This window comes from Camarhynchus parvulus, unplaced genomic scaffold (genome assembly GCF_901933205.1).
Source record: "Camarhynchus parvulus unplaced genomic scaffold, STF_HiC, whole genome shotgun sequence".
Lineage (NCBI taxonomy): Eukaryota > Metazoa > Chordata > Aves > Passeriformes > Thraupidae > Camarhynchus > Camarhynchus parvulus.
In genome coordinates, this window is record NW_022147697.1 from 1 (window position 1) to 10147 (window position 10147).

Sequence of the window (10147 nt, forward strand, 5' to 3'; positions counted from 1 at the left end):
CAACATTGTCACTTTGAATTGGAGCAGCTGAACAGATTTATTTGGTGCAGATTTACCATGTTTGGTATACAACATGCTTCAACATGCATGAAATTCAAGGATACGTTGCTCTAGTTACTTGATAAAGTAGTTTTCTGTCTTTGTTTGCCTGCAGATTGAAGAAGCCAGTTAGCATGCATAAAACAGCTTTTTTTTTTTTTCTGGTATGGCACTGACATTTGCTGTATGTGGCTGCAGACATTAGCCAACTTCAGATAATGAGAGATATGAATGAAAAAAACTCATAGTTGAAGACTGAGCCAAATGACAGTTTATTTGGCCAATGCAAATTCTAGCATCTACTACCCTCTGCTGGGTGTAAAGGAGGAAAACTCTCAGAAGCCCTTTGTGAGCAGCTGTGCAATCCACAGGCATGGATGGATGCCAAGGATTCCTACTCTGAGATTTTTAAGCAAAACTATTTAACATCTGTCTTTTAAATTTGCATGAGTTCTTTTTAGGTGGACAGTAGTGTGATGTTCTTTCTTGGGCTAGGAGATACCTAAAGATCCTCAGTATTTGTACAGCCTCTCATGTGAAGCATCTTACAGACTTAAAATACAGGGTTCTGAATCTCTGCCAAAGACTATTGACAACCTCCACTTTTGTGTGTATCTCTATGACACCATGGGAGTTACAGAACCCTGACAGGTCTGTCAGATTTTAGCCACTCAGAGAATTTTGCATGACCTTGTGTAGTGGAGGCTGCCTGGATGCCAGGTGCCCACCAAATCTGGTCTCTTACTCCCCTCCACAAACTGGACAGGGGAGAGAAATTTTAACAAAAAACTATAAACAAATTTATTAAATTTATCGAATGGCTTGAGATAACAACGGGGAGAGATCATTCACTGAATAGGGCAATGGACAAAACAGACTCAACATAGAGATTTGGTTTAAATTTATTTCTAAATAAAATCAGGCCAGGATAATGAGAAATAAAATAAAACCTTAAAACCACCTTTCCCCTACCCTCCCTCCTTCCCTGCTCTACCTCCTTCCCCAGCGGGGCAGGAAGACAGAGAACAGGGCTTATGGTCAGCTCACTCACTGCTCAGGGAGAGGAGTCCTTCTTGGGCTCTGCGGTGGGGTCCCTCCCACAGGAGGCAGTTCTCTAAGAACTTCTCCAGCATGAGTGCACCTCATGAGCAGCAGCTCCCTCTGAACTGCTGCAATGTGAGCCCATGCCACAGGCAACAGTCCTTGCCAAACTTCTGCAGCGTGGGCCACTCTTCCACAGGGTGCAGTTCTTGAAGCACAGGCTACTCCAGAGTGGGCTTCTCTCTCCATGGGTCTCCCACGGGGTCACAGTCTCCTCTCAGGCATCCACCTGCTCTGGCAAGGGCTTCTCCATGGGCTGCAGGTGGATCTCTCCAACCCCTTGGTCCTCCATGGGCTGCAGGGGCACAGCTGCTTCACCATGCTCTTCACCACAGTATGCAGTAGAATCCCAGTTTTGCTGCCTGGAGCACCTCCTCCCCCTCCTTCTCCACTGACGTTGGTGTCTGCAGAGTTTTTCCTCTCCCATATTGTCACCCCACTCATCTCTGGCCACAATTACAACTGTGCAGTAACTTTTCTCCTTTCTCCTTATATCTGTTATTACAGAGGCATCACCACCATTTCCAACTGGCCCAGTCTTGACCAGCAGCATGTCCCTCTTTGGAGCCACCAGGGATTAGCTCTGCCAAACATGAAGGAAGCTTCCAGCAGCTTCTCACAGAAGCCTGCAGCCCATGCAACCCCAGTACACCTCATCATTTGGCAATTATGTGTTAACCTGCACAGTTAATTCTTCAAAATTACATGTTTTGTTTCTTTTTTCATTCACTGACATATAGCCAGATTCTTCCTTCCATTGCAGGTCAAGATGTTTCATTTAAAAAGCTTTAATACAGAAATGTTGACTTTCTTATGAATTAAGTTTGCAAATCTGGACTATCTTAACCTTCTCCTTTGCAGCACCTACCTTGGAAATGTAATAATTTAAGTACATAACTACTTACCTTTCCAGTGCTTTGATGTTCTTTGCCCAATTATACCTTGTACCTCAAGCAGTCTGTCTAGGCAAATATAAAGGCACTAGTAGTGACCGGGGCTTTATCTGGTTCACACCAAAGCCTATGCTCTGACAGCACCAAAAGAAACCCCAGCCTCTTTTCTCCTCTGAAACCAGGCTGAGGACATAGAGGATTTTGCATTTTGGACTGCCTTCAGCAGATATGAGTACCATTGGCTCCTGAAGACTCAAGTTTTGCTGGCTACACAGTACTTTGTTGTTATCTGCATTGCATTTAGTGCCTGTGGCTGGATAGAAAGCCTGCATACACACAGAGTGATACTTCGACTACTGTCTGGGTCTTTTCTTTCATGAAAGTTTCCTTTAACTGCTATTAAGCATCTGAATATGCAGTACAACCCTCTTATGGATAATTTCAGCTTTTGCCAATTAATGCTAATTAAGAGGTCTTCCTGTTGGTTACAGGAGAAACCATTTGGAAAGTGCTGCATTTTTCCCTGTGTGATGCTTCTGTGCTGATTAAACAGGCCAGAGTGAAAAGAGGGAAATAGTTGAGATGCTGGTAGAGACAAGATGCACAAAGCATCAGACTCAAATTACATGGATGAAGACTGTTGGGACAAAAGGGTTAAAAGTCAAAGAATGGTGAAGATGGTAGACTCACTCAAGTGAACTCACAGCTGGGAAAAGATAGATCTTTCAAATCTATTTTAAAAATTGACAATAAAATATGATTTTTGTACTTCAAACAGCAAACTGTGGTGGGTTTGAGGCTACTGTGGTACTTACGCCTGCTACTTGCTTATGCTCTGCCTGCACAGAGCAGATGTGACAACCTTGTAAAGTGTTCTTCAGCCAAAGGCTGCTCCTTCCAAATCCCATCCATCTAAAATACCCATCACAGTGGCTTTCTTTTGATGCCTTTTTCTCTGTGGCAGCAAGACACTGCAAAATTTTTGTTAAGAATGAGCTTAATGAGACTTTGATTCATTTAACATCTCTCTGATAATTAGGGCATCAGTAATCAGAGCATCCTGGAATTGAGCACCATGCTATCTGAGTAGGACTGTACCCCTCCGCCTCCCCTCCTTCTTCTGTGGCAGGGACAGATGCACCTATTGGAAGAGATGAAGCAAGATAGGGAGACGAGGAGAAGAGAAAGGACAGAAGTGTTGCTCAGCTTATGCAGTTTTCATTATTCAGGAAAGGTCGTAAACCAGATAGATGAGCTGCAAATACACAAAATTTATTTGTTTACTCACACAACATGTTCCGTGTTCCTCTATCTTCAGTTACTTTGTCTTTCTTTAAAGACCATACCATGAATAATCCGTCTGTGGGATCAGGAGATTGGATCCCTAAATCTTTCAAGGTTTTATTTTATGTAGAATTATAAATTACACCTGCTCAAAAAGTTAGTAGTATATGCTCTCTTAGGCATAAATAAGCCTTTAGAGAAACCAAGAAACAATGCATTTTACAACCATCCTGAAAGCACAAAATGCAGTAATTTGCCAAATGCAACACTGTAAATCAAAAAAAAAAAAATCCAAGTAAAGGGAGAAATAATTCTGGGCTAACATAATTTCAGATGGAGTGTAACTCCAGTTAATGCAGTGTAACACAAATGTATCATGTATGTAACAGCAGTACATAGTGGAAAGTATTTCCCCTGCTTGTCCTAGAATAAAGTTTTATAGATCACAGAGAAATACACTTACTGCACAGGACTCACCTCATGAGCTGTAGACATAAAAGTGTATCATCCTAGTATATGGAATTTTGCAAACAATAATTTTCCTCATCCTTTCTGCAAGACACTTGTGGCTCTGGGTTATGTATGTGAGATGTGAAGACGTACTCAATGTCAGAATGGTATGCCGTATACACAGTAACCTGCAACATTTAAATGACACAAAATGAGTGATACCACAGCTTTTGGAACATTACCAGTACATCTTGTTGCCAACAAATGATGACAGTACCATGAAAGCTCTTTGCTGTAGGCCAGAGACCTTTCCTATCTATGTACAATCTTAAGTGTATTGAAAACCCTCTGTGAATCTGTCACATTGTGCTGTGACCAAGGAGATTAGAAGAATCAAGACCAAAGGTGTTTGACTTTGACAATACTTCTAAAAGCAAGAGGGCCCCTAATAATAGTAACTGCATGTGATGGACACCTGGTAAAAGAATACATTTGGCTGATCATAGCAATGCTTTGTTTTATCATAATGACCTTAGGGTTAGGGCTGTCACACATAATGACCTCACTTGACAGTAGGTTCCTTTCAAAGCAGTGGTGACATGGTGTCCACAGGGAAAATGAAGCTCCATTGTACAGTGCTGGGCTTTTCCAGTGATATGTAGAGCAGCCATTACTGAAATGTAAGTGTTGAGATGCAGTTAAGCAAGAAGCTAGCCTGGAGGTTATCATGAGTATCACTGAAAACCAAGTGTAATAGTTATTATGACCACCTCAAAATGGCGTGCTGAAGTCTGGAATTTATTGTAACAAGAAAACCAAAAGCAAGTTTTGTCCTTGGAGAGATTCTTGGCCCTAGATCAAACCTGTTGAAGGAAAGAACAGAAAACCAGAGTTCTTTCCTGTAACCTCCTTAGACTCACTGGATATTTCAAATCCAAAATCCCAGCTATCACAACTGAGCCATCCAGCTTCTTCACAAAACTCAGCTATCACTGGACTTACCTTTGAAACCTACTGAGAGAGACCCTGAAAAACAGAGAAAAAATCAACCCTCCTCTTCTTCAAGAGGCACAGTTTCTTCAACTGAGATTCAGCAAATTAGGAATGGAGTAGAAAGAGATATTATTTGCATACAAGATGACAAATGTTTAATAAAAAATAACTGAATTCCTAGGAAAATATAGATATTCCTAAATATTTGCAGCTTCCATGCCTCGGCAAACACAATGGAGCAGATTTATAGAAAACTTACTTATGAAAAAAGTGGACAAGTGAAGAATCAATAAGAGACAGAGATCTTCAGCTGAGTGATGGTTAAATACAGACAAGCTCCCTTTCTTACTGGACACATATTAGCTGGTGGTCAGAGCTGGGAACAGGAAGAGCAGCAGAGAGACATACTGAGCTGGGGTTCAGACTTTTTGGAACTCTAGCCACAACTTGGGTTGAGAACAGGAATTTAGGGGTTGCACCTGTTATGCTATATTCCTTTGGAAAAAGAGGTATTAAATTAAGATTAGATTACATAATACAATCTATAAATTCTATGGACTTCTTACAAAACTTCAAAAGCACCACAGAAGAAACAGCTTCTTTGGACCAAAGGTTTATTTTTAATGACACAGCACTGGAAAACATAAGTTACAGATGACTTTTTGATACAGGATATATATATCTTACTTTAAAAGGCTCTGTGAAGGTATGCTGCATAAAGACATATAGTGAAAATATATTGTGTTTATTTATTCTCAGAGATTAGTTCTGTTGCTTTTTGAAAATGGATTCAGCCAATTAAATGAAAAAGTATAGATTAGCATCATAACAACTCCCTCCTCCAGGTTATCTCATTGTAACTACAGCATCTGGAAGAGGAGACCAAGCCATGCCTTCTCAAAGGTTAGCGGCTTTGAACATGATGTTATTCATCATCTAAGAATGAAAATTTCACATTACAAACACAGATATTGTATCATGTTTTGGCAATGGAGTAGTTAGTTTTGCTTTGAACAAAACTGTTTCCTGTAATGCCAGACAAGGAAAAAGCAATGCATGTACTGGATGATACTACACAGCCAAAGAGCTACAATGAAGTTGTGAAAATGCATATAGCCATATGCACTTATATATACACATATAAGTTCTTGTGTATATATATTATGCATGTCCAAAAATAACACTGAAAAACATTGCAGTAGTTAACTATCTTTTTAACATATGGAACTTGCAATAGTTTGACCTTATAACTACAGGATAAATAATTAAATCTTCTGCAGTGCAACGTAATACAATACACTTAGTGCAGAGAAGTTAAGGTTTTGGTATTGAGGAAGCTAATTTCAGATTTCTTGGGAAAGGATCAAATACAGGATCACCATAGCTCTGACAAAGCACAAACAAACCTGTCACCACATACTCGTGAACAAATAAGGACATTTCATTTTTATGTGGTTTTTTTTCCCATGTACTGCTTCAGAAATTAAAGCTTAACTGTTTGCACTCATGCTCATTTGATATGTTTCAACTAGCTTTGTCTGGCACCAGTCTGTAAACCATTCACAGCTTAAACAACAAAAAGGTGGGCTCCTGTGTTTCAAAGAGGTTAAAAACCTACTGACTGATCTTCATACTACATTTGTCTGCCTGGGACAACTACTCCAGATGGCGTGTGAAGTTCTCTGGGAGAAGTCCTTTATAACTATTTGCATCTCTGTACTGAAGCCACTCGGATTCCTTAATGCCAGTCAACCAGCCAGCCTCCTGCAAAGAAAAAGACAGAGTCTCTTAAATTTTAGGTATCCCCTTCCTCACTATGATCTTCAGACTGAAGATGTTTCAGAAAAACATGGCTAAAAGGATTTGGTGTTTTGGTTAAAAAGCTGCCTCTAGTTTTGCACAGATCATTTTCTCTGTTCTACCAGACTACAATTTTGTGAGACCAAGTGACTGCAAGCACAAGATACAGCCTTTAGCCCATCTAGGTGGGGGAAGAATAGTTCTGAATCCTAATTTTTTTCCTCTAAGATCTTTTTTCTCTCATTCATGTATCAACAGTCAGAAGAAAGAACAGTTCTTGCAGTCTCAGGACTTACTATCTCTAGAAAGTATGTAATTTTTTTCAAAAAACTCCTTGAAACATAAACCAGGACTTGATAAGCAAAATATCAACAAATCAGCAGCTGTCCAAGCAAACAAAAGAGAGATTTCATATTGGAAAGTACTGGATTCTCTCAAGTGTGATAAATTCTACCTAGAATAAAATAATTTGGTATTTTAAAAAATGACCAATCTACTCTCATTTCACTAAGAAACTCTGTATCTTTTTCCTTTCAAGAAAAGGAACTCAAGCAAAGCCATGGCAAACAGAACTTCTAATGTTGTCATATTATTTTTGTACAGACAGTACATATGCAGATAGAAGCAGCTTGAAAAGATCACCCCATACACCATCAAATCATGATTATGGGGTGGCTGTGTGTGCTGGTGGGGGCTCTCTGCTCCCAGATAAGCACCATTAAAGCAGATCAAGCTTATCTGTGACATTGACTGTGTACATTTAAGTGAGGCATGTGGAATGTATAAGAGATAGAGGAACTGCAGCTCTTTAGCGTAGGCAGTATAGACTGTAGAAAGGAATACACAGTTTTACTGGATAAAAACTTCAACACAAGTTGAATGGAAAAAGCCACTGTCTGGGGCTGGTTTGCTTCAAATGGAGGTTGATGTTACCAGGTATATTGGAATTAAGGCTTTAGAAGGTCATTTTTGAAGGAGAATAAAGAATAACAAAGATAAGCCTTTATAAAAATCAACAAAGTATCTGGCAAAAGACAAAAGTCTTGAGTTTTATGGTGATGTTAAACATGAAGGGGAAATATGTAATGTGCATTAAATATACGAAAAGAATGGCTTCAGAAACATGAATACATAAAAGGTTTATTTTCTCCATCACTGCACACGATTTACTTCAATTAACGCTAATGGGAATTTTAGTGCATACCAGAAGAAGAATTACACTTTGTGGACTCACCACGCATTATCATGTATTTAACACCTACTATCCTAGCAAAAAACAGACTAAGTCAGGGACCATATTTTGCTATCCTTAGAGTAGTGTCCTATTCTGCAAACACTGACAGTGAAATCAATTGAACTGCCTATGAGGTAAGACAGCATAATTTGAGTAGGGACAATAGATTTCATTCCAATAAAAAGAGTTATGTATCTGCTGTAGTGTAAATATTTTGTTTTGAAATAAGTAAAAAAAACCCACTCACAAAAGCCAAGAATTTGTGTCTTGAATTAAAGAAAGCACAGCTGAGAGGACTGATAATTACCTAACTTCAAACAGCATCAACCAGCAAAATAATTTCAAACACAGTTCTCAGGGCTCATATATGCTTAGGCCATTAGTATTTAGGCCTATTTTAAGAGATATTCTTCTTTCTGAGCAGTGCTCTTGGCTACCTGATCAGGCAGGATCCAGTCCCCCACTTCTCAAACCCCAAATCAATTGGGAGACTTCTTACCAACACTACAGGCACTAACAGATGCCCATGGAGTGGCTGGTGCTAATAGTGTACAGTACAGTCTTCTCTTTTAAAGCAGCAGCCAAAATCAACATACTTCACTGCAATTCAATTTAACATATGGAATACAATTGTTTAAAAATTCACCTGAAATACAATGTTAGAACAAAATTATATGCCTTCAATTAAATTAAAGTATTGTTTAATTCAGATTCAGGCTTCCGAGGGGCAAAGTTATCTTTATCAGAGGCACCTAACACAGAGCAGCATCTCTATACCTTTAGGCTGTAGGACACCCCAATTTGTGTGCATTCTCAGTGCTCTCTGTGGGTGAATTTGCACTATTTCTACAAATCACACATAAAAACTGAACATTTAGGGAGCATGTCATCAATTCTATTGGAATGCTGACAAGATGATATAGAACAATGTAACAGAGTTTGTAGGTCATCCTCTGTATGAAATCTTTGTGTACCTGTGTGCCAGTATAAAATACAATGTAGCACAAAAAAGCCCTAAAAAATATTCAGAGGTCATATCCTGCTAATACCATGTATCTGTGACTTCAGGTATAGTCAACTGTGCCATTTAGTCTCAAATGAAACTACATAAGTAAAATCTTTGTGTTTTCTTACAGGAACATAATTTTGAATACACATTTCCATTAACTATAACCAGTAAGAAAAAAAAGTTGAGACGAAGAAAAATGGCAACAAAAGCAAGAACCATGTTTTTACCTGATCAGCTGTGGTCTCAGAAGGAATCACTAGCACAATATCTCCTCGTTTTAAATTAAGCTCATCACTGTTAGCTGCCTCAAAATCATGCAAAACTTCAACCTAAGGAAAAAAGCACCACACATCTAGATGTGATCTAAATGAAGACATTTTCTCAACAAAATTACCTGCTAAATCTGGACTGAAAAAAAAATCATCTTTATGCAAACATATGGCTATAGACAAGTACATCCAAATTATCATAGAATCATGGAATGCTAAAAGGTTGTAATGGACCTTAAAGATCATCTAGTCCCAACCTCCCCTGCCTTGGGCAGGGACACTTTCCCCTACACCAGGTTGTTCAAGGCCTTATCCAACCTGGTTTGGACATTGCCAGGGCTGGGGCATCCACATCCAACTCCCTGGGCAACCAGTCCCACTGTCTCACCACTCTCCCAGTAAAAATTTCTTCCTAATACCTAATTCAAATATTTCCTCTTTCAATTTGTACCCATTGCTCCTTGTCCTACAAGGAACTACAGTTCCTGATGAAGAGTCCCTCTCCAGCTTCCCTGTAGGTCCCCTTCAGATACTGTAAGGTTGCCATGAGTTCTGCATGGAGCCTTCTCTTCTCTAGGCTGAAGAGCACCAATTTTCTCAGCCTGTGGCACTGTTCCAGTCCTCTTATCAGCCTTGGCCCTCCTCTGGATTTGTTCCAACAATTCCATGTCCTTCTTATGCTGGGGACACCAGAACTGTATGCAGCACTCCAGGTGGGATCTCACAATAATAGAACCACCTCCTTTGATCTGGCATAAACTGATAATGAAGACTTTGATTCATGTCAGGTTTTTATGCATTTCCTTAGAAGCAGGGACAAGTTAAGGATAGTTTCCTTTCCTGAGACTATCAGAAGAAGCATAAGATCCTTCCCCAAGATTACAAGATCTCAAGGACAGATGATAATGCAACATTCCACAAGTCCTGCCTCTTGGACAAGGCCTGTCGCTGTCATTTTTCCCACGTAAGGAACTTCCTTCCATTCCCCATTACCATGACAAGATCTGCCAGAGGGGTGGCAGGATTTTACAAATAAAATTGAGAAATATTCTCAGGAACTTTATATTCTCTCATT

The 10147-nt window shown here is 39.6% G+C and overlaps 1 long non-coding RNA gene across 1 annotated transcript; it reads right to left on the bottom strand.

Annotated features, from left to right (window-relative positions):
* Positions 1-5357: 5357 nt before the first annotated feature.
* On the bottom strand, positions 5358-9170 carry LOC115915850. Its single transcript, XR_004061537.1, has 2 exons — positions 9031-9170; positions 5358-6524 (listed from the first exon to the last, which is right to left on the bottom strand). It is a non-coding gene; the product is annotated as an uncharacterized LOC115915850 (long non-coding RNA).
* Positions 9171-10147: the final 977 nt, after the last annotated feature.